The sequence below is a fragment of the Ochotona princeps genome, chromosome 7 (assembly GCF_030435755.1).
Source record: "Ochotona princeps isolate mOchPri1 chromosome 7, mOchPri1.hap1, whole genome shotgun sequence".
NCBI lineage: Eukaryota > Metazoa > Chordata > Mammalia > Lagomorpha > Ochotonidae > Ochotona > Ochotona princeps.
This window is the reverse complement of record NC_080838.1, coordinates 66787014-66807477: the sequence shown is the minus strand read 5'-3', so window position 1 is coordinate 66807477 and position 20464 is coordinate 66787014. Positions and strand designations below refer to the sequence as shown.

The following is a 20464-nucleotide window of genomic DNA, read 5'->3' as shown; positions in this document are numbered from 1 at the left end:
GATTAAAGAAGGCCTGAGTTACTTGGTGGGAAAATCAGGTTTGGTTACTCTGACATATGACAGTAAATGCAATACACTCATGAATTCAGTGCCACTGATTAATAATGGCCCATTAGAAAGCAGCAGTCCTTTAGTGGGGACTTTTTTTCTTAAAAAATTAGTAATTTAGGGGCCAGTACGGTGGCTCAACAGGCTAATCCACCTCCAAACACCAGCATCCCAAATGGGCATGTGCTCCTGTTCCAGCTGTTTCACTTCCAATCCAGTGCCCTACTTATGGCTTTGAAAAATAGTGGAGGATGGCTCAGGGCCTTAGGATCCTAAGTCATGTGGAAAACATGGAAGAGCCCCTGGCTTCAGATTGGCTCATCTTCAGCTATTGCAGCCACTTGGCAAGCGAACCAGAGAATGAAAGACTTCTCTGTCTCTTTCTCTGTAAATCTGATCTCCACTGGCTTACTCCCCAAATGGCAACAGTCAGAGCTGAGCTGATCTGAAGCCAGGAGCTTCTTTTGGGTCTTCCATGTGGGTGCAGGGTTCTGAGGCTTTGGGTGTCCTTGACTGCTTTCCCAGGTCATAAGCAGGGAGCTGGAGAGGAAGGAGATCAGTGGTGACATGAACTGGCAGCCATATGGAATCCTGGAGCCTGCAAGATAAGGATTTAGTCATTGAGCCATTGCATTGGGCCTCCCTTGAAAATTTTCAAATGACCACTTATTTGCAAATAATGTGCATATATTCCTTCATCTGCCAACACTAATTGTTATTTTACATGACTTAGAATAATAAAATCTGCATTTACAAAATATTTGTAATTCAGATTTTTTAGTATTTTAGATTGACCGTGATCTCAGTTTAGTTAAGACACTCAGTGACTCTCTACTTTCATGACATTTTAAGAATTACAGTATTATCCCTAGGGCCATGATTGTGGCATAATGGGTTGAGCTTCCACCTACAATGCTGATATCCCACGCAAGTAATGGTTTAAGTCCTGGCTACACCAATTCTGATCAGGCTCCCTGCTAACATGCCTGGGAAGTCAGTGGAAAATGGTCCTAATACTTGGACCCTGCCACGCACCTAAGAGAACTGAATGCAGCTCCAAGTTTCTGGGGTCAGCATGGCCCAGTCCTGACTTTCGCAGCTATCTGGGGATCCAACCGTTGGACGGAAGATGTTTCCCTCTCTTCTCTGCTTCTCTGTCACTCCCTATCTCTTCTTAACTCTGCCTTTTAAATATATAAAGAAAACTTTTAAAATACATTATTTGAATTGTCAGGCACAAAGATTATGGAATCATTAATGATTTCTGAAAAAGAAGAGTGTTTGCCTTAATAAATCACAAAACCGTTACACTCTGCACTTGGTTGACTGGGGATAACACAAACTTACCTGTGTTTGCTTTAAATCTCAAAAAAACACAGGAAACTGTGTTTTGCTATCCGTTACAGCAGGGGCCAAACTTTTCTTACCCCCAAGCCTCAATTTCCACCTTTATAAGATAAGCTTTCATTTATAGTTTCCAACCATTTGTATGTCTATTTAAAAATTTATTTTTTAAAAAGATTTATTTATTTTTATTACAAAGCCAGATATACAGAGATGAGGAGAGACAGAGAGGAAGATCTTTCGTCTGATGATTCACTCCCCAGGTGACCGCAACGGCCGGTGCTGTGCCAATCCGAAGCGAGGAACCAGGAACCTCCTCCGGGTCTCCCATGCGGGTGCAGGGTCTCAAAGCCTTGGGCTGTCCTCGACTGCTTTCCCAGGCCACAGGCAGGGAGCTGGATGGGAAGTGGAGCTGCCCGGAACTAGGTCCGGCGCCCATATGGGATCCCGGGGTGTTCAAGGTGAGGACTTTGGCTGCTAGGCCACGCCACTGGGCCCAAGAACTTGCATTTTCTAACATATAGGTCACTCTTGATGTTTCTAACATATAGGTCACTCTTGATGTTATGTTATGGCTTTTAATTGGTTGGGACAATATTCTGCCAGCTCTGCTTTCAGACCAGAGATGGTCTCCCCAAGAAACTGTTGAATTTATCTGGACAATAAGATGCTGGACTCTGTGCATGGCACATGCTTGCAATGAAAGAATCATGACTGGATTTGAACTGTAATACTGCAATAAGGTGGAGCAATCCACCATGGGGGGAGGGTACAGAGAGGGGTTGGAATCCCAGAGCCTATGAAATGAAATCATAGAATGAAATGTAATAAATATTAAAAAAAGATTTTTTTTTTTATCCCTGCTGCCCCACTTCCCATCCAGCTCCCTGCTTGTGGCCTGGGAAGGCAATCGAGGACGGCCCAAAGCCTTGGGACCCTGCACCTGCGTGGAAGACCCATGAAGCTCCTGGCTCCTGGCTTCAGATTGGCTCAGCTCTAGCCCTTGCGGCCGCTTGGGGAGTCAACCAGGAGGATCTTCCTCTGTCTCTCCTCTCTATATTCACCCTTCCAGTAAAAATAAATCTTTTTCTTAAAAAACTGCACTGTTAATACTAACTGCTGTATCTGGATCTATCCCCCACACCCCCACGAAACAGACCCAACTGCAGAAAACAAGGGACTAATGCTTGGTATATGTTTGCAAGGAAAGAATCTTGATTGAATTTGAACTGTAATGCTGCATCAAGGTGGAGGAATCCACCAGGGGGGAGGGGAGGGGGAGGGGTGGGGGGATTCCCAGAGCCTATGAAACTCACACAATGCAAAATAATTAATAAAAATATATATATATTAAAAAAAGAAAAAGAAAATAAGGGACTAGTCCTGGTTGTAAGGAGTTACTCAAATATCCCACCCTGGACCTGGTGCCATCTCCTCTTCCTAACAGTTCTGGTCTAGCCATCCACCAATCAGATGTAACCCGGCATTCTGCCTGAGAATCCCACCCTCAATCTTTCAGCCCCTTCCCCAACCCCGCCCACTCACCAATCATCCCCAGGCGTTCACCTGCAGGCACCAATCCCCTGGGTCCTGCCCTCAATCCCTCCCAATCCCCGCCCCCACACCATGCAGACAAAAAGACCCCCAGGTGGGGCTCTGTTTCTTCTCCTTCCAGCCTCCCTTCCCTCCTTTCCCTCCCTCCCTCCCCTTCCCCTTTTCCTCCTCGCCTTTCCACCACCCCCGCCTTTCCACCACCCCTACCCCCACCCCCACCCCCAGTCCTACTGGAATAAACCTCCTAAGGTACATCATAAAGAACCAGGTTGCGGGAATTAGCTGTGCGTAAAATGTATGAACTAGAACTCAAACTGTTTTAAATAACTAGCACTGGTAACTACAAAAGCTCTCCACCAGTTAGCCTTCTCCGGCATTTGTTTAGCTGGTGATTTTTAAATCCAGGTTCTTGGTTCACAACTATTATTCAAGCTGCAGTTGTTACCCCTTGCTGCTTTCATTCTGTATTTTGCTCTTATAACTTCGCAACTATTGTCTGTCAAAATTCTGCCTAAGTCCTATTTTTATCAAAGTAATGGTGCCCCAGAGTCCTTTGAGATGACCACCTTTACATATAAAAACATTGAGCTCAGAAGGGGCTCAAATTCCGAAGAGAATTATGCCAGCACCAGTATCTTCGACATCAAATATTGCCCCTTTACTTCCGGCCATTTAAGGGTTCCAAAACTCCTACTAACCATTTGACTCTCAAAATTCTCCACATGTATGGGCTGGCACAGTAATGTAACACGTTAGTTTCCCATATGCAGCATTAAATTCTACGTGGGACACAAGGCTACTAGTGGTTCTCTCTTTAACCGCATTACATCTGCAGAACAATCACGACCGCATAGACTAACATAACACACTTTTCTTTTTACAACAATTACAAGCTCCGCTAAAAAGCGAAGCCTCAAAAAATTGGCTAAAGACTCAGAAGTGTTCCTCTCCACGGAAATCTTTAGTAAAAGGCGAAAGATTTATACGGTCTGAAGAGAAACAAGAGTATGCTTACAAGCTGGGTGTCCACGCACCTGAACAGCGATCATCCTTACACACTTAGGGTGACTGACCACTTCACCGGAAGCATGCTGCCTCCGTGGTATTTACTCATACAACCATTTCTAACGATGCAACACCCTACAGTAGTGTAGAGGTACCCTCGGGCGTGCAAGTTAAACTTCGTGGAGCTGTCTTCCCGTGGTGCAGCATGAATATGCAAATAGCACCCGCAGGAGGCGGGGCGGGGACGCCTCTAAGCCACCGCCCCGCGCTCTGGTCCTCCCTACCGGGCCGCGCCGTCTGCCTTTCGGGCAGAACTGATTCAGCCGGGCTTGCATGGTTTTTGGGGTTTGATCTCGCTGTTAACCGGCAGCCTTCGCAGCGCGCTGAGGAGTCCGAGGGGCGACCCAGGGTGGGCTGCATAACTGTGGGACCGGCCCATCCAGACTGAATGTGGTGCCCCAAAGCCGACCACGCCCCTTACGCTACTGCCACTGTAGGACCATAGGCCATGCCCCACCCCCGTTTCCAGACTGTTACCAGAGCAACCGAGGCAGCAGCTTTCATTCTCTGTGCCAACTATAAGAACAAACAGAAAACACCCCTGAAATGGCAGGTCATTTCTTGCATGAATTAACTCACTTAAAAATATGTGAAAAGGGAATACCTTCCCAAATAGATCCCTGTCTTGGCATTTCATATTTGAAGACACTGCAGGTGGATGAGATTAGTTAATATGCCCAGTTTATTCTGCTAGTGTATGGGATCTTCAGCTTCAACCCAGCGTCCCCACATTTCTGGGCAGTTCCCCCATGAGGTCTACTGACTGGCTGGCCACAGACACGTCTCGGGGTTAGGTTCACAGATGACCTACGGGATGGCCTATGCCTCAGAGTTGGTCCTGGGCCTCAGCTGCTTTCTTTCAGCCCACAAACTTCCTGGAGTGTCTCCCTTCCCAGTTCTCTGCTTCAGTCGATGACCCGATGACCCTCCGGACCCGCCTTTACTTCCCCTTCCACCTGGTGTGTGGCTTCGTCTGTGGGTCCCTGCTCCCACGCTGCTGAAGCAGGGAGGTGGGAAACAAGCCGGGAGAGACAGGCCAGGGCTGCAGAGTGATGGCATGAAAGGTCCATGGGGATGAACACCATTGGTGCCGTTTTTGTGTCCTAAGTGCTTGATCTAGATCTTGACATTGAAGACATGACAAAGAACCTGGCAGCTGCTGTTCCTGCCCGGAGCTACCACAGCCCCGGAACCTAGGCCCTCGCCCAGTGTCTAACCTCCCTTCCAGAAGCATGGCAGCCACATCATCTGAGGTGGGTTCACATAGAATATATGTCACTCTTTAAAAAGAAGGCTTTCAGTAGAACTAGAAGCTATAGATACTATACATGAACTGAACTCAACAGTAGACTCCAGACAAAACCTCCTCGCCTGAGAACTATTCCACGTAAACCTCTTGTTGTTCGAACGTGGCAAAGAGGGGTTTGACAGACTCCCAGTGACCAATCATACCCCAACAATGTGGGGCCAGACCTAATAACTGGGACAGGCCGTAATGAGAGGTAATTAGAATCTAACTGTGGGAGAGTGATCAGAAAGACTGTGACCCAAAGGGAGAATTTGAGGGCAGGTGGTTACGACACTAGTTCATACTCCTGCATGCCCCTTCAAAGTGCCTGGGTTCAATTTCAGCTTCCTGCTGGCTCAAGAAATTGGCTTTCTGACTTGATTGAGTTCCTGGCTCCTGCTTCGGCCTGCAACCCAGCTGCAGAGCAGTGTGGGCATTTGGGGAGTGAACTAGCAGCAGGCAGGCTTGCTCACCGGCACTCTGTCTTTACTTATTTTTGCCAAGCAGATAAACAAATAATAGTCACAAGGGATGAGGCAGAATATGAAAGTTGTTAGAATCAAAATGGATTTACTTCCACCAAGCCCTACCCCCAAAACATGTATGTATGTGTCTAAATATAAGGCTGAGATGTTATGAGGGAGGGAAACTGGCGCGTGCGTGTCTGATCACAAAAAGATGGCTGGGACGAGAACCTTACACAAAAGCCACTGCCACCTCACCAAAAGCACCTCTGCAAGGACACCTGGCTGCCTATGGTCTCAGCCTGAGACAAGCACTGTCCTTTCAAACTACGTCATCTTCATCGCCTTCATTTCGCCTTTGAAATCGTCCCCTTGGGGTGTTTGCTGTGGCACATCTGGTTAAGCTGTAGCTTACCACAGCCACAATCCCCTATCAACAAGACATCCTATATTGGAGGGCTGGTTAAGTCCCTGCCCCTCTACCTCCAACACAGCTTCCTGCCAATGCATCCTGGGATGCAGCAGACGACGGTTGGCTTTAAGTGCTTGGGCCCCTGCCACCCACAGGGGAGACCCCAAGCGAGCTCCCAGCTTTGGCCTGGTCCAGCCCTGGCCGTAGCAGGTATCGGGAGCGAACTAGTGTATGGAACATCTCTTTCTTTCCCTTGTTCTGCCTGTCAAGTTGAAGAAAATTAAGTTAATAAACATTTAAAATCTTCTCCTGGCAGTATCCTCTCTCTCAATACACTCCTAGTTTGCTATGACTTATGTATTCCTATTGCACTGTTCCATCCCCAAATAAATCTCATTATTCTTTGGAGACTCTCTGTGTTACTTCAGTTGGTAACAGTAAGGGCTTTCCATACAAACTAAATAAATCATTGGCAACTACTTTCGGGAGTATAACATCTCCATGGCACGAAAACCACCTCATTAACAACCCGAGCGGATAACTCTATGTAGACTAAACACAGGGGACAGGCCCACTGCCCGGGACACCAGCATCCCATATGAGCCCAGGCTGGAGTTCTGTCCCATTTCTGATCCGACTGTGGTGACGCACCTGGGACGGCAGTGGAAGATGGCCTGAGTACAAGGGCCCCTGCCGCCCACACGGGGAGATGCAAGTGGAGCGCCATGCATTTGCTGCAGCCACCTGGAGAGTGAACCAACCAATGCAAGATCTGATTCACCCTCTCAAAATCTTCAACAATAAACAGGAGGCAAGCGGCACAGGTTGGAAAGCCAGAGTTCTCCACCCATTCCCTTACCCAGAACTTGTCATGCTGGCTGGGCTTTGGGACCCTAGAAGCCCAGGCCCTTTCCTGCTGGATCTGCTGGTGATGTGACTACCAGTCAAAACTCTTGGCAATTAATCTGATGTTACAGCCCTCTTACTCTGCCCTCGCCTTAAACCGCACAGGGATACACTCACGAACGCTTGAACAGCCGGAGAGGGGCTTGCAGCAGAGTTTGGCAGAAAAGGATGGGGACTTTCAAGCACGTATGATGTTTTTTGGTTGAGAGATGCAGGGCAAGGTTAGGTCCGGGTGTGCTGTCAGAGCCTGCCGATGGGGATGCTGGCTGGACCCTCCTCTGCCTCGGTCGGCCCCTTCCCGGGCCCGGGTTTGAGCTTGTTCCCGGCCCAGCATTAACCGCACAGGCCCCGAGGTTTTAGAAATCCGGGTTCAAGGCCACAGCCGTAGAGGTCTAAAGATCCCCGAAAGCAACAGCAGCCCGATCCGTAAACAGCGTCCGGCGCATCCACAGTGCGCAAAACACACACGGGAGCTGGAACCTTCCAGAAATGAACGCGAATCGCTCCCGGCCCTGCGGAGAACGACCCTCCCGGCTGTCGTCCCCCTCTTCCAAGGTACCTGCTACTAACACCTCATCCTAAGACACCGGCCGCATCTTCGCGGGCGCGCCGGCCGCACCTGTGCGACCGGGCGGCGGGGGAACCGGCCGCTCCCCACTCTCCCCGCCCCGAGCCCCGCGGCCGTGGCGGGAGCGGCTCTGCGTGCCGGCGGCGGCGGGGGCGGAGGTTCCGGACGCTGGCCCCGTGCCCACCGCGCGCCCACCTCACGGCGGTCAGGGTCGGCCACCACCCGCTGGCCGCGCGCAGCCGGGCGACCGTTAGGAGGCGCCGCGAGGGTTTCCGGGATGGGGCGGACGGCCCCGCCCCCGTGTAGAGGTCCCACCCAAGGCCCCGCCTCCCGCCCCTCGCCCGCCCAGGCTCCTCCTCCCGACCCGACCCCGACCCGCCCCTAGAGCATGACCCCGCTCCGCTCCGGAGCCCCGCCCCGCCCCGGCCCCGCCCCTCCTAAAGGCTCTGGTCTCGCCCCGCCCCTAGCGCAAGGCCCCGCCCCTCTCTCGCCGCGTTCCGCCTCCAGAGTTCGGTCCCGCCCCGGTCCCGCCTTACAAATGTTCCGGCCCGGCTCCCGCGACCGGCAGGCTTTGCTCCTTGTGCGGTGCAGCCTGAGGTCTATGGGTACCCGTGCTATCTGCAGGAACGCTGTGGTGCTTCAAGGCCTCACACTTTTTCTAGTCTCTTCCAAGTACGTTCCTAGATACAGATCTCTGCGCCAGCCCTCTCGACTCCCCGGACTCCTGAATAAAGAGTCCTGACCTAGGTATGGAGTGGTCTGCTCTGTTCCTTACTGGTTTCAGCTCTGGACCAGACGTTGTGGCACTGTGGGGACACAGAGATGTTCCAGTTCTACCCTTCCATAGCTCGTCCAGGATAACGGCGGCTGGCCCTTCTGAAGAGATGGACAAAATGGACTTTTCAGAATGGGCTAGGAGTAAGGGATAGGTCTAGTCTGCATGTAGGCGCTAGCTTAAGGTCAGCTATGTGACCTTTGGAAATGTTAATATTTCCATCTGCAAAATATGGGGTGTAGAAATTTCTGGGGTGTACAGCGAGTGGCACTTTGGGGCAGTTGATTAAGTTCACAACCTACCTCTGAGCCAGTCCCAACTACTCTAATCCAACTCCCTGCTAATGCACTTGAGGAAGCAGTGGATGGTGACTCAGGCGCCTGGACCCCACTGTCCATGTAGGAGCTCCAGACTCTTGGCTTTGGTCCGACTCACCCTAGGTCATTTTGGCAATCTGGGGAGTGAATCAGCAGATGGAAGTCTCTTTCTGTGTCTCTCTCTCACTCTGGAACTCGGCATTTCAAGTAAGTGAACACTTTTATTTTGATTTATTTTTTTATTGGAAAGGAAATTTTACATAAAGAAGGAGGTACAGAGAGAAAACTCTTCCTTCTGCTGGTTCACTCCCCGAGCAGGCACAACGGCCAGAGCTAAGCCAATCTGAAGCCAGGAGCCAGGAACTTCTTCTGGGTTTCCCATGCAGGTGCAGGGTCTCAAGGCGTTGGGCTGTCCTTGACTGCTTTCCCAGGCCACAAGCAGGGAGCTGGATGGGAAACGGGGCTGCCTGGATAACACAAACCGCCACCAATGTGGAATCCTGGCGCATACAAGGCAAGGGCCTTAGCCATTAAGTTACCACACTGTGCCCAAGTACATCTTTAAGATTAATGTATATATTAATGTAGATACATATATATATTTACCTATTACATATATGTATATGTATGTATTTCCCAAGGAGCTTTCTTTCTTAAAAAAAATAGAGAAAGTTTGGAAAGATTGCCTCCCTTTCTATTGTTTTGAATAGTTTGTGAAGAATTGGGGTCAGTTCTACTTGGAATGCTTTGTAGAAATCAGCAGTAAAGCTATGTGATCCTGGGCTTTTCTTTATTGGGAGGGATTTAATTACTGGTTCTATTTCTGTCTCAGTTGTAGGTTTATTTAGATTTTCTGTTACCTCATGACTCAGCTTTGGTAGGTGGTATGTCCTGGAACCTGTTCATTTCTTGAAAGTCTTCTGATTTGTTGGTGTATGGTTGGTTGTCGTAGTTTCTGATTATTCTCTATATGTCCAAAGTAGACTATTATGTTCAGTGAAATGAGCCAATCCCCAAAGGACAAATATCATATGTTCTCTCTGATATAAGACAGCCTCCGTCCAAAACACAAAGCAGAAATATACTAAGACAAATAAGTACACACTTGTAATCTCAACAAATGAAAAGATGTAATGGAGACCTGAGTACTAGGAATTGAAGATCAAACAGAATGCATCTATACTCTGAATAAAGTTAGGCCGCCAATGAAGCAACTAATACATACACAACAAAATACTGGACTTGCTACTGCTGCTTATACCACCAGTGTCATGACCCACGTGAGGTGCAGGATGCTGGAGTAAAGACTACAGATGAGGGCCCGGTGCCATGGCCTAGCAGCTAAAGTCCTTGCCTTGAATGCACTGGGATCTCATATGGGCGCTGGTTCTAATCCTGGCTGCCCTGCTTCCCATCCAGCTCTCTGCTTGTGGCCTGGGAAGGTGGTCGAGGATGGTCTAAAGCTTTGGGACCCTGCACCCGTGTTGGAGACCCGGAAGAGCTCCCTGGCTCCCAGCTTCGGATCTGGCGCAGCCCCAGCCATTGCGGTCACTTGGGGAGTGAATCATTGATGGAGGATCTTCCTCTCTGTCTCTCCTCATTTCTCTCCATATATATATCTGACTTTGCAACAAAAAATAGATCTTTGGGGCCCAGCGGCGTGGCCTAGTGGCTAAAGTCCTCGCCTTGAACGCGCCAGGATCCCATATGGGCGCTGGTTCTAATCCCGGCAGCTCCACTTCCCATCCAGCTCCCTGCTTGTGGCCTGGGAAAGCAGTGGAGGACGGCCCAATCCTTTGGGACCCTGCACCCGCATGGGAGACCTGGAAGAGGTTCCTGGTTCCGGGCCTCGGATTGGCACAGCACCGGCCCGTTGCGGCTCATTTGGGGAGTGAAACATCGGATGGAAAATCTTCCTCTCTATCTCTCCTCCTCTCAGTATATCCAGCTTTCCAACAATAATAAATCTTAAAAAAAAAAAAATAGATCTTTGAAAAGAAAAAAGGACTATAGCCAAAGGATTATATTAATGTAAAACATGGGGGACAACGGGGAGGAGAGAAGTGGGAGGAAGCCTATGCCTGCAAAATTATAAAATGGAAAATAAGAATAAAAATCACATTCAACCTTGCAATATATGTGTGTGTGTGTGTATTTCATTTGAGAGTCACTCCACAAAAGCCCACTGTGCCGGGAGTGCACTGGCTGGACTGGACCAGAACTGGAAGTGGACAACTCAATTCCCATGTGTGTGTCAGGTTATGCCGGAGTCTCCAATAACCAGAGAAAAGTGCCAAACCCAGATACTTCAACAAGGGACTCTGCTTTTTTTTTTTTTTTAAGATTTTTTTTTTTTTTTTATTGAAAAGTCAGATTTACAGAGAGAAGGAGAAACACAGAGAGGAAGATCTGTCCACTAGTTCACTCCCCAAATGGCCCCAACAGCCAAAGCTGAGCTGTTCCTAAACCAGGAGCCAGGAGCTTCTTCCTCCTTTTGGGAACGTCTTTCTTGTTCTGGGTCTCCTGCTTAGGGCCACCCTCTAGTGCTTTCCCAGGCCACAAACAGGCAGCTGGAAGGGAAGTGGAGCAGCTGGGACACGAACTAGCACCTGAGACCATCCAGGCCTGCGGGGTCTTGGCCACACCTTCAGGTGGGCGGCACCAGCATTGCCCACCGATTTTCTAACTAATTAAGAGACCACCGATGGGGAACATCTTACCTGTAGGTTCCCGGCCCAACAAGGAGGGGTCAGGGAATGTTTAAAATCCCAAGACCCTTCCTCAAACCTTTGGTGTCTCTCTCTCCCTCTTTGGTGAGGCACCCCACCCCCCCGGCTTTCTCTCAGGAGGTGCTTCCCCTTCCTCTCCCTTCCCTGATCACCTGGTCTCTTCGCAAATAAACTTTTCTGTCTGCAACAGATTCCCGGCTTTTTATTTCTATACTAAACTGAGGAAAGAACCCACCAGGCATTTCTTGTAACAGCACCCAAATGGGATGGCCACTAGGCTACCGCTCTAGGCCCCCAGCTCTACATCTAACTAGCCTATTGATAATGTGCCCTAGGAGGCAGCTGGTAATGGCTCAAGTCCCTGGCACCCACAGGGGAGACCAGCTGTTGTAGGCACTTAGGGAGTGACCCAATGGATGGAGGAATCTCTCTGTCCCGAACTGCAGGACATGATGCTCAAACTCTGAGGGTGGACTGGGAATGCTGGGCTGCTGGCCCAAGAAACACACAGGCACACGTACCTGGGGGAAAAGAGTGCCTCGCTGTTTATTTCACTCCTCATATATATACCTTCTTCTCTAGGGGAGGGGGGGAAGGGGAGGGGTTTCCTGGAAGTAATTATCTTCACTGAAGCAGGGAAGGAACTAATCATCTATATTGAAACAGGAGAGGAACTAATCATCTGAACAGGAACAAGGGTGGAGGTTCTATTCTGCTTGCTCTACACAGGATGTTCTGGCCTAATATCCTGCTTGCTGTGGCCCTGCTTGCCCAAGGCAGGCTTTGCAATGCAACAGGTTGTCAGGCATGCCAAGTCTAAGGCCCATAAGTCCGTGGCTCCTAACATCTCTCTCTGCATTACAAATAAATTTAGAAAACAAATACTAAAAAAAAGTTCTTTCCTTCCAAAAATCCTGACCTCACAGAATTGACATTTTAATGGGGTTGGGAGGGTGGGGACAGATGATAATTAGCCGTTGTAACAGAATGAAGTCATCAGAGGGTGTTGAAAGTGCTTGGAGACAGAGGCAGAGGAAGGCGTGTGAGGATGCAGAGAAATTTCCGCAGGGCTGGGAGGAACCCTTCCAGGTGATGGGGCACGTGGCCTCGAAGGAGGAGTGTCCCCAGGGGAACCCTGCTCAGATTTCCAGGAACATTTCCTGCCATGGCTCACCAAGAAGAGGATTCATCTTAACTTGGGGCTGATTTTGAAGCTAGTTTAGAAAAAAGACTCAGTTCATTCCAAGTACTCTGCAGAACTGACTGAAGTTTTAGAAATCATGATACTTGAGATCTGCTTCAGTTAGGCTAATACATTCTCTGTTGTGCTCTGAAGTGATGGTCCTTGTATCCAATGTCAACAGTCCTCTCATCTGTCTTCCCAGAAAGTTCTCTGGGTCTCTTCACAGTCAACCTTTCCTCACCACTAAAGGGGTCACTAAAATTAAAAGTCAGCAGTTTGTTTCTTTAAAATTATATTTCTTATTGGGAGGGCAGGTATACAGAGAGGAGATACAGAGAGAAAAAATTTTCGTCTGCTGGTTCACCACAAGTGGCTGCAATGACCGGAGTTGAGCTGATCCAAAGCCAGGAGCCAGGAGCTTCTTCTGGTTCTCCCATGTGAGTGCAGAGTACCAAGACTCTGGGCCATTCTCGACTGCGTTCCCAGGCCACAAGCAGGGATCTGGGTGAGAAAATGGAGCAGCTGGGATATGAACCAGTAGCCATATGGGATTCTGGTGTTTGCAAGGCGAGGACTTTAGCCACTATGCTACCGTACCTTGCCTGGCAGTTTGTTTCTTAAAAAACATTTATTTATTTGAAAAAGTTACACAGAGAAGGGTAGAGACAAAGAGCAAGAGCAAGAGAGATTCTCTATCCACTAGCTTTCTCCCCAGTTGAGTCCAATGGCTAGGGCTAGAGCAGGCTGAAGCCAAAAGCTTCTTTAGGTCTCCCATGTGGGTGGTGTTGTGGTCCTAGGGAGCTGGTTCAGGGTGAGAAGCTTGAAAGTCACACCTCTCCTGCCTCTCTGGTCCTTCCTGGCCACCTGTGACACTCACCTATCATCACCTGGAACCTGAGAGGGGGCAGTATTGCTTTGTTGCGTAACCACTCCCCTCACAAGCCCGTGAAAAGGCCCATGATAGGGAGGGGCTCGCTCTCTTGGTCACCTGCTTCTGTTGCTCTGGCACCCTGACTCCTGGCCTCCCCAGTACCTGCTTGCTCTCTGGCATCTTGCTGACAGACTCCAAGAACTAGTAGTCCCTGGACCTGGCCCACGAATGTCTGTGTTCCTCACCCTCTGTTCACTGCTTGCGTGAGTCAGTAAGGATATTAATGCTAAAATGCTTTTTGTATTTCTAATTTGTGTACTTTTGGGAATTCCAAGAGAGGTGAGGCCTGGCAGTAATGGAATGTGAGCAGAGAAGCCAGGAAAAAGTGAATGTCTGCAGCTTGGTAAGCGTGCCCAGGTTGTTCGCTGCATGTGTCTTAGGATAATTTAGATTGCTGGGGAAGCTGGGACACAGGTCTTCAGTTTAATGGATGGACTTCAGGGTAGTGTTCCTCTCGGGATTTCAATTCTGACTGGATTGTCACTGAACTTGTTATTTTCTAATTTCTAGTGGGCCCTGTTATTACCAAGCTTGGTTAATAAAGACTCCTTAATATATCCTAGACTAGCCTGGCTTGATCTCTGTAGCACCCTGAAATGGTGGTGGGGAAGCAGCACTGAGCCGCCCTCTGCTGCCTTTCCAGCAGGGAGCTGGCTCGGAAGTGGAGCATCTAGGGTTAGAACAGAGGCTTCATCACACTGCCACCCCCTGGTTTTTTGTTTGTTTGTTTTGCTGATAAACAAATTCTATTATAGATGAATGATTTAAAAAAAAAAAAAAAGGACAGAAGTAGGCGCTAAAAGCCAACCAGTTCATAACATAGAAGTAAGGATGTGTACTATGTTTGCAGTTGAGTTAAGCCACAGGTCAGGACACCTGCACCCGGCACGGAATGCCAGCTCAAGTTAAGGCTACTTTATTTCCAACCCAGCTTCCTGCATATATGTTTGCCAGCCAGCTGATGATGGCACAAGTCCTTGGGCTCCTGCCATCATGTGGAAGACCCTGGTGGAGTTCTGGGCTCCTGGCTTAGCCTGGCCCAGCCCTGGTTGTTGGAAGCATGTGGGGAATGAACCAGCAGACTGAAACCGTCGGCATAAGCAGCAGTGGTATCTACATATTCACATTGTTGTACAACCATTGCGACCACCCATCTCTGTAAGTTTCAAGCTCAAACTCTACAACCACCAAATACTCTTTGTTTCTTCTTCCCTCAACCCCTGAAACCACCATTCTGCTTCCTGTTCTTATGAATATTAATGACTCAGTGTTATCTCATTACACATATACTAGAACCATGCACTATTTGGGGTTTTTTTGTGTGTGAGTGGCTTATTTCACCTCCTGTGTTCAAGGTTTACTCATATTACAGCGTATGTCAGAATTTCATTCTTTTTTAAGGCTGAACAATATTCTATTATATGGATATACTGAATTTTGATCATCTAGTCTTCTGTCACTGGAATCTGGAGTATTTAAAAAGCTGACTTTATTTTATTTTTTTTGAAGATTTATTTATTTTCTTATTACAAAGGCAGATATACAGAGAGGAGGAGAGACAGAGAGGAAGATCTTCCGTCCGAGGATTCGCTCCCCAAGTGACCACAACGGCCAGTGCTGCACCAATCCGAAGCCAGGATCCAGGAACTTCTTCCAGGTCTCCCATGCGGGTGCAGGGTTCCAAAGCTTTGGGCCATCCTCGACTGCTTTCCCAGGCCACAGGCAGGGAGCTGGATGGGAAGTGGAGCTGCCAGAGCTAGAATCGGCGTCCATATGGGATCCTGGTGCATTCAAGGTGAGGACTTTAGCCACTAGGCCACGCCACCGGATCCAAAAGCTGACTTTATTGAGGTAGATCTTTCATTCAATAAAATGCATGAATCATTTGGTGAGTTTAGACAGATACAAACACCTATAAACTGTTGTTGTAGTCAAGATATAAAACATTGTGATCAGGCTCAAAGGATCTGAATTGATTGTGTTTTGACAGTTTTGTGACACTGCTGTACCACTTGGTGACATAAATGCTGTAAATTGCTACCTGGCATCCATGTCATCCTCTTCCTTTCTAACAGAACCCAGTTTAGGGGAAGTGTTCTGTACCACATTCATGGGGCTCCGTGCTGCAGGGCAAGCTCCAATGGGAAGCTTCTGAGTAGCTTACACTAACTTGGACTGTCATGCCTCTTCCGGGAGAACATATTCCAAGAAGACATTTAATCCAATTCTTGACATTTAAAAGTAGGAAAAGACTCACTGGGAAAGTGCTTTTTTCTTTCTTTTCTTTCTTTTTTTTGCAAAGCAAGATTTATTTAAGAGAAAGAGAGAGGTCTCCTACCATAGTGACAGGAGTGGGCGCTAACGGAGGGAAGATCCTCAGTGCTCCTCAATCTTAAGAAAGAGACACGTGATTCTTTTTGCCACTGAAAGGTTGTTTAGAGAAGTTGTAAAAAAATCAAACTTTAAAATAAAAATATTGATACTTGACTGTGATGGTTCAGAATTCTAAGAAAAGTTTGGTAATCTTCCAACCTGCAATTTAACAATGTCTTGCCTACAGTAACTTTAATGATTGCTTCGTGAGCCAGAACAGCCACTAGGTGGCACTCTGGCTTTATTTTCAGAGGTAATCTAGTGACTTTAAAATCTCAGAAGTCTTCTCAGGGTATTAAGTATCAATTTTAGAAGCATTCCAAAAAGTCTGGTTAAGTTGGGGATCCCATTCTAGAAAATGCTATGATAAATAAATAAATAAATAGCAGGAAAAAATCATTAGGGAACTCTATGACACTTAAAATCAAGAAATGAGAAATTTTGAAACAATTTATCCTCAAGTGACATTAGCAAATAGGATTAGATGCTGCATTTTGATTAGAAAAGATTCTCAATGGGATTCAGGAGTTTGTTTGTTTGTTTGTTTGTTTAGATTTATTTATCTTTTATTGGAAAGGCAGATTTACAGAGGAGGAGAGACAGAAACAGATTCTTCATCCACCCGGTCACTCCCCAAGTGGCCGCAATGGCCAGAGCTGAGCCAGGAGCCCCCCACAATGGGAAGACACTGCAAAAAGCTCCCAGGGAAGATGTGTTGTGCCCGGGCCTGCCGTGGCAGAGATGGCAGCCACCACTCCCTGCGACCCGCCGAAGCCACTCAAGGACGCCTGCTACGGGCCCACTACCGCCTCTGTGTTACAGTTCAGTGGCGCCTGCGCGGCTGGGAGGCTAGTTGCAGAAGCTGTCCTTGGTTGAGAGAGCCCCAAGGTATAAAATCACAGGATCCTTCTTCAGTTCAGGGGGATTCCACAGTCACACTTATGATTGGTTAACTGTATTTCAGCCAGTAAAGATTGTAACTATCGGGCCCGGCGGCGTGGCCTGGCGGCTAAAGTCCTCGCCTTGGAAGCCCCAGGATCCCATATGGCCGCCGGTTCTGATCCCGGCAGCTCCACTTCCCATCCAGCTCCCTGCTTGTGGCCTGGGAAAGCAGTGGAGGATGGTCCAATGCATTGGGACACTGCACCCGCGTGGGAGACCTGGAAGAGGTTCCAGGTTCCCGGCTTCGGATTGGCGCGCACCGGCCCGTTGTGGTCACTTGGGGAGTGAATCATTGGATGGAAGATCTTCCTCTCTGTCTCTCCTCCTCTGTGTATATCTGGCTGTAATAAAATGAATAAATCTTTAAAAAAAAAAAAGATTGTAACTATCAATCCTTCCTTTACATAGTCTTATGTCTTCAGGGAGACCTTGCCTTCAGGTCACCAAGGCCGAGAAGATGGAGTCTCTTAAGTTAATTGGGATTCTAAGATCTTAAAACTGTATTTATTTTGGTGCATAAAGTAATTTCATGACTTCTAATATTACATATTGGTTCTGTAAAATTCAACTGATGTTTTTTACAAAGTATTCTAGGTGCCAAGCCAGAAGAGTCACAGAAAATTATTTTTACAGAATAAAACTGTTAATTTACTTACAAATTTTAATTCAAAGCTATTTATGTACTTTGAATAATGGAATGAAAGAGAAGCTTCTCTTTATTGTTTTTAAATTAAACTGAAACCACAGTAAAAAAAAAAGCAAATTGCCTGTATCAATCAATTTTTACTACATACTTTTCTTTGACACATATTTTTATAAAAATACTACCATTATGCAAATATGAAATCTTGTTTTAAAAAAGATTTATTTGTTTTTTTAAAGATTTATTTTATTTTAATATTGGAAAGGCAGATATACAGAGAGGAGGAGAGACAGAGAGGAAGATCTTCAGTCCGAGGATTCACTCCCCAAGTGACCACAACGGCCAGTGCTGCACCAATCCGAAGCCAGGAGCCAGGAACCTCTTCCAGGTCTCCCATGTGGGTACAGGGTCCAAAGGCTTTGGGCCGTCCTCGACTGCTTTCCCAGGCCACAAGCAGGGAGCTGGATGGGAAGTAGCCCGAGACTAGAACCAGCGCCCATATGGGATCCCAGTGCGTTCAAGGTGAGGACCTTAGCCACTAGGCCACGCCACCGGTCCCAGATTTATTCATTTTTATTGGCAAGTCAGATATACAGAGAAGAGGATCTTCAGACTGTTGACTCACTACCCAAGGGGCCACAACAGCCAGAGCTGAGCTAATCTAAAACCAGGAGCCAGGAACTTCTTGGTTTCCCATGAGGGTGCAGGGTCCCAAGGCTTTGGGCCATCCTTGACTGCTTTCCCAGAACACAAACAGGGAGCTGGATGGAAAGTGGAGCAGTTGGGATTAGAACCAGCATCTATATGGGATCCTGGTGTGGTCAAGGTGAGGACTTTAGCCACTAGGCTACTGTACTGGGTCCAAAATCTTGCTTTTTTTGCTCTCTAGCCCTTCAAGTGAAGTTACTACTGAAAATCAAATTGCATATGGCATACATATACATATGACATACACACACATATGCGTGTGATATATACAAAATATTGAAATATTATTTGATAATTATATCTTTTCTGTACATAAACCTTTCATTAGGTACAAGTGCAAATACCCAAATTAAATTATTTTCAAACCCCGTAGTAGTTTCAAACTTCATATTTCACACAATTCACTTTAATTACATACTTCTAAACAGGGAAAGCTTTGCAGGCATTCTGTGTGGGCACCAGTTGGATTCCTGACTGTTCCACTTCTGGTCCAGCTCTCTGGTAATGTGCCTGGCAAAGCAGTGAAAGATGGATCAGGTCCTTGGATCCCGGCGCCCACATGGGAAATCTGGAGAAAGCTCCTGCTTCGTGGCTTCTACCTGGCTCAGCGCAACTCTAACTTCCATATAAATATTTTTAGGATAAAGAAAAAAAAGTTTGGGTAGACATTTCTTGGGAGTTAATTCTAATTTGTTCCACTAACTTTACAATTGAGGCTTTACTGCAGAAACCGTGAATTGCAAATAGTCGTGTTAGATTTTCTGTAATCTCATCACAATCTGACATTGATAGCCTGAAATGAGAACAGCTCTCCGCCCTACTACTTTTAAGACTTTTGATTTAGAGACTGGATCACAATCTGGCAGTAGGAAAGACAGAGAATATTGAAAGGGGAAAGCCTGTCCTGGGTTTGCGTTAGGCGGAGTAAGCAGGAAATGGATTGGTGAGAACTGCAAGCCAATAGTAGACTTGATCTTAGCGTCCAGGGAACCACGGGCCGCCCGGTGCCTCAACCTGGACATGTCCCCGTTTGCCCAAAGAGCGCAGGCGCGGCTTCTGAAACTTGGTTGTTGCAGTACCGCCTCCAGGTTGTCGGTTTTTTTAAATAACAATGCCTGTGTCGCCTTCCAGGCAGCTCTTCTTTAATTGCTATAAGGCGGGGCTATTCTAGCAACCTTGTTCCAGGCCTTGGTAATTAGTCATGTGTCTGTTAGTTTGAACTTTCTGAGTTTTACCTCAGGTCTAAGTCTGTTTTTAATTATTAGGTTGCTGTAGTGAGCTAAATTGTGCCTAGCAAGGTTTAAGGTTGCATTTCCTTCCCTTTCTCTCTGCTCATCCCCCAAAATATCAAAACAAAATCCTGACCTGCCATCTAGATGGTTCTCCCGTCCCCCATTGAGAATGATTATTTTTTTGCATTTTCTCTACATTCTGCACCTCTCCCTCTCTCTCCCCCCTCCCTCCCGCTCCCACTAACAAGAAACAAGCTGTGAACTTAACTCCTGGGGGAAAAAGAGAGAGAGAGAGAGAGAGAGAGAGCGAGCGAGCGCGGAAAAAGAAAAGGAAAGAAACGACCCCCCCAAAAAAACAAAACAAAACAAAAAAAAAAACCGGACCAAGTCGCAGCGCAGCGCCGGACTCTTTGGGACAAGTTAGGGGATGCGACCTCAGCCTGAAGTCTGGTGCAGGCTGGCTTAGAAAGCCGAGTTTGGGGAGGGAAGCGGCTATTATAATGGTAAATTTTGCTCTGAGAGGAAGAAAGGTTGCTCATCAATCAAAAAGAAAAAAAAAAGGAGGTGTGCCTGGGAGTTGTCGCAGTTTTTTTTTTTTCAACCCTCCTCGGTGGTGAGAGGCATTCCCCTTTCTCTGGAACTTACACAGAAACCTCTTTGACGCGTGCGTTCGTGAAACAGGAGCCGTGGTAGCGTCCGAGTGGCTGTGAGGGCAGCCATCGCCCGCGGAGCGGAGAGTCGCAGACCCTCGGGCTGTGACGTGAACCCAGCATTCCTTCAGGAGGATTTCCCCCGTCAGAAAAGCGCCAGAGAGAGAACCCCAGTTCCCGGCTCCAACAAGCAGCCGCGGCGAAGCGCCGCGCGTCTGGGGAGTCCTTGTTTGGGGCCGGCGTGCGCGGCGCCAAGTATGGGGTAACCGGTGCTGCGGGGGCTGCGCCTGCCCGAGTGTGCCCCGCGCGCTTTTACTTGCCGCTGGTCGGAC

The 20464-nt window shown here is 47.9% G+C and overlaps 1 protein-coding gene and 1 non-coding gene across 9 annotated transcripts in view; both read right to left on the bottom strand.

Moving 5' to 3' along the window:
* CCDC158 (coiled-coil domain containing 158) overlaps positions 1-7877 on the bottom strand; it is a 70308-nt gene extending 62431 nt beyond the window's left edge. For 5 of the 8 annotated variants that reach the window (XM_058667193.1, XM_058667191.1, XM_058667195.1 and 2 more), the window contains exon 1: positions 7641-7877. The gene's annotated coding sequence lies outside the window, so the exon portion shown is untranslated. The remainder of the gene's footprint in view (positions 1-7640) is intronic. The other 3 variants (XR_009245856.1, XM_058667189.1, XM_058667196.1) reach the window with 2 other exon arrangements.
* On the bottom strand, positions 3838-3955 carry LOC118759023 (U5 spliceosomal RNA). The gene has a single exon (XR_004995931.2). It is a non-coding gene; the product is annotated as a U5 spliceosomal RNA (small nuclear RNA).
* Positions 7878-20464: the final 12587 nt, after the last annotated feature.